Source organism: Wolffia australiana, chromosome 8 (genome assembly GCF_029677425.1).
Source record: "Wolffia australiana isolate 7733 chromosome 8, ASM2967742v1".
Classification (NCBI taxonomy): domain Eukaryota; kingdom Viridiplantae; phylum Streptophyta; class Magnoliopsida; order Alismatales; family Araceae; genus Wolffia; species Wolffia australiana.
Genome location: NC_135842.1, coordinates 18401316 through 18406269, shown reverse-complemented (window position 1 = coordinate 18406269; position 4954 = coordinate 18401316).

Genomic DNA, 4954 nt, shown 5'->3' with positions numbered 1-4954 from the left:
CAAGCTATCACAACACCATCATCATCTCCTCAATCTATAAAGAAAACAAGAAGAGTCTCATAATGATTTGAGCATTGTAAACAGAAGATGATGAAAAATGACTAAAAATCCCATTTCACAGGTTGAGAAAGGGATTTCCTACACCGTCGATTGCATGGGCCACCACTAAGGTATCTTTTGAGTGATATAGGATGAGATATCAGAATATCCTATTATTGTGACCTCTTTTGAGTACCACTGTCACTGAAATATACCATCTGGCCTAAGGGGATGACAGCCGAGGGTGGATATTTATGGCTCTATCCATGGTCATCTGATCTTCATAAAGGACCTGTTGAATGATTGTGACTAAAATATAATTGTGTACCCTAGAAGAAATTGTTGGACAATCTCCTTGTTAGTTTCCACAAGTTGATCATTATGTTTGAATTGTTATACTCATCCACAAACGTGAATTGCCACCAGCCAATCACAATACTCGAAACAGAAAAAACCAAATAAGTTAGACTAGGGAATATTTATCCTTTTTGTTCAATCTTGATTGAGAAAACTGGACGGTCAAGGTTATAACGTGATTTTTAAAAGAAAAAGCCAGTTATGACGTTGGCCTTGAGTAGGGTTGGCCTGAAACTCAATTATTTTTTCTCTTACTTATTTATATTTTTGGTTATCAAATATGTGGCCTCAGTCGACTTGATTTGAAATTTGTTGTGTAAAAAATAATAAATCAAAGATTATATAAAAAAAATCAAACCACATATAACCACATTAACATTGCATTAATTGAGTTAATAATTTCTCTGTTCCTTGGATGGGTATCTTTGAGTTTTTTAGATGTATGCCCCTAGGTATCCATACAATCTTCAGAGCACTGAATCTCCTCATAATTCCATGAAACCATGCTTCCAAAAATCTGATTTCCTCATCATTTAATCTCATAGGAGGCGACACTTTGGAAGACCAATAGAAGAGAAGGAAGGGAGTTTGGTTCTTAAGCTGTGATTGCCAATCTAGAGATAATTTTCATAGTATCAGATACAATATAATTGTAAATTTTAAAAAATAAAATTTGATCATTTAATCACTTCTACACAGATTGAATATATAATTTCTTGATTTCTATAGCAAGTCTTGTTGAATTGTTTAAGTGCCTGATCTTTAGGTGTATCCACATGATCCTCTATCATCAAGAATTTAGGAAGGAGAAGAAAGATAGGGTCCTGAAGAACTCATGCATGGGTGTATTTCATTCAATGCTTTCTCCTATTTATACTTGAAATGATTTTTTTCATTAATCTAAAACTCTAAGTATATCTTTAATATCGTCTATTTGTCTGTGACCCTCCATGCCCACTTATCAGTCTATTTAATAAATCTAACAGCCTAATAATTTATTTTGGTCAATATTATTAAAATTTAGTTATATATTTTTAATTAATAAATGATCTACTTAACCCAATTGATTGATTTAGTTTCCAGTCTGTGGGCTACCAAATTACACCTTATGCTCTAAAAGATACAAGGGAGTGTATCAAATCTCTCATGGAGCCTTTATGTCAGTACTTTATGTATACATATTACCCCTCTCTTAATGCTTCTAGGGTGATTTAGGGTATAGTCTGATATTGATGAAATCAAACTTAAGGAATTTTAATGAAGAAATAAGGTTATGAATGGTAAAATAATTTCATTACCTAGTAATCTGGAAAGGTCATCCCCATATAGAATGTACATTGGAGGACTAATTACTTTTAAGATATATTTTGTACATGATAACTTATGGTGAGATGGGAAGGATGATAATGATCTAATAATTAGAGAATATGAATGACTATAAAATGGAATCAGGGCAAAGTGTTTTTTAAATTATATACAAATGTATGACATTTATGGATCATATGGACTAGATATATATATGTGAAGGGGTAAATATGAATTGATTGATGAAGATTGATGGTTGTAGATGGATAGATGTGGAGAAGAAGATGATGATGTAAGCTCAAGGAGACACTTTATATCAACATACTCTGCTAGGATTAAGGTGACGTTCAACATTGGGAGAACCCCTGAACTTATCTTATGCAAAATCACTTTATTTCACTTTTATAACAAATGTAGATGTAATTACAAGAAAAATATACATAGGTAATATATTAAATTATATAAAGAGGAGATAGAATTGAAAACGTAATCAATATTTCAGCCCAAAAAAACTTTTGGATTAATATATATCACATTCTGAGGTTGGATCATTTAATGATGTTGGGTCTACTTGTTAGATGTCTAGTTTGTCGGTGGATTCCTTATAATCACTAAATATTATGCCTTTTCTGCGTACAAGTGATGTGGCAAAAACAGCCAAATCAACATGTTTTATTTTTTTAGCTAATGATAACATACCCAATACCCACATACTTGGTCTTTTTTTTTTAAATTGCTAATTTTTGTTGTGCCGCCATGTCTTTTTTAGATCACATTTAAGGTGACTTAAATCACACATTTTTCATTGTGCCAGGTTTCTGTGTGCATTACAAAATATGAAACTTTAACTCATAATTTACTGTTACGTCATCATGATTGATGATGCGATAAAGGTACCTCTTTCTAATGTCAAGATAAAACTCTAAAATCCTGGAAACCCCTCAAATAATTCTTAATGAATATATTATGATTCATAGATTTCCACTATATATATAATTTCTTAAAAAATAATATCTCTTCAAATGTAATGTCATAAAATTATAAAACAATTTTTCAAATAAACAATTTCATGTGCGGTCAAAAAGCCAATCACACATTCTATATCTCGTTCCATATTCATTAATAGAAATATTTATTATCATGCATGTGTGATGCTTACAATGAAGTCCATCAGTACATGATTGGACTTAGTGAATTATAATGAGATCATAATACAGAGATCACTAGTCTTTCAGCATGTGTTCTATATATTCTAATTAGAAGAATACCCGAAAAGACATCGGAGTATCCAAATATAATACCACTATCTAGCCTTAGTCATTTGATGAGTATGGCGGTTCCCGTAGCTCTTTAGTGGAAAGAGTTTACTAAATTGATTTGTACGAGTCCCTGAATGGTATTATACTAAACTGTCAATCAGGTTGATTCACATCACGGTGTAAGTTTACCTTAGACCCTGAGGCACCCAAGACTTATTGTGGAGGGACATTTTTACTTTGACTATCACATATGAGTTTCTATTCTTGGGATTTTAAATAGTCCTAGTTCGAGTGCATCAAGAATTTCACGAAGATGATTAAGTATCCAAGATGGGATCATCCTTCTTTGATATAAGAGGTGATTTCTCAAGGAAGATGATGAGTTTCTATTCATGGAATTTTAAATAGTCCTAATTCGGGTGCATCAAGAAGTTTACAAAGATGATTAAGTGGCCAAGATGAGACCATCCACCTTTGATATAAGAGGTGATTGCTCAATGAAGACAATGTGATGAAGTCCTTGTACAAGGCAGTAAAATATTAGGAGAAGAGTTCTTCCATAATTTCCAAATGCATCAAGACTAACTCGGATGACCAATTAGGGTTTGACAGTTGACCATACCCTAAGTCGTCCTAGGAGCATCAAGTGTATGAGGAATTATACATACACGTTAACCAATGATGAACATGTTGCATGAGTGAGTCGATACACACTCCTTTGTATTTCTAGAGAACGAGGTGTAGCTTGGCACCCCACATGTTGAAGACTCAACCTATCAATTGGGTTAAATCGATCGTACGTTAATTAATCTATATAGTGATATAATTAATGAATTTAGAAGGCCAATAAAAGTTATTGGGCCTCTCAATTCGTTAACATGGGCCTAGAGGGTCACACACAAATGGTATTTTGGATGTCAGAAGATATACTTAATTTTTGGGGGTTTTATGAAAAATACCCACTTAGTATAAATAGGGGAAGGCCTTGAATGATATGCACCAAGGCCAGAATTTTTCAGGGGCCTTTCTCTTCTTCTCCCTTCTCCCCATGACTCCTCTCCACTCTTGATGTGATCGGGACGCGTAACGACGACAACAGAGGTTGAACGAGACTCGTCAATGAGAAGGAGGAGATCCGATGTGCCGAGGACTGCATGGATTTGTCTAGAGGCTGCACACTTAAGCAGCTTGAATGGTCTTACTCCGGGATCCAAGAAATCACAGATGCGATCCATGCACATGTTCTTCATTCGATGGTTTTTAATGATGTCGTGTGATTTTTATGAAAGTCTTCTTCATCCATGTCAAGGCCTTTAGAACTTAACACTTCTATCTTAGGTATATAAATAGACCCCCTAATCCATTAAAAAAGGACCCTTGGATTTTGTTCCTAAGTATGATTAGTGGAGTGATTTATTCATTCAAAATGTCCTTTGTGACCATTCTTGAATTTCAAGAGTGAAGGATTGAGGGACGTTGATATCAAAACTGGTGATGCAAGAATACCACTCGTCCTGTTTCGTATGTGAAGTTAGTGTGATCCTCATCCTTTTCTAACTTATGTCTTTGTCCATTTTCCGAGCTTATTGTGATCCTCTTCTATCACAGATAGCTGAAGTCTTCATCATCATGCATTCCAGCTTGAACTAAGTCACTCATAGGTACGTACCCCCCTCCATCTCTATCATCATTGGTAATGGTAAAATCATCATTATTCAAGCCTTCTTCATTGCAATCATCATAGGTTATCATCGCAATTGCGACTTATGTATTTAATTATAATTTCTCACAAAGGAAAAAAATTAAAATTCCCAATTATAAATGCCGAATAAAATTTCACTAGTTTTATTTTGTTAAATTAGATTTATTTTCTTAAATAAATATAAATACAAAGAATATAAAATAAATATAAATTCACTTATTCAATAATTGGTCTCTTATGATTCAACTTTTACTGGCGTGTCTCGATTTGAAAATTATAAATATTTTTGTAT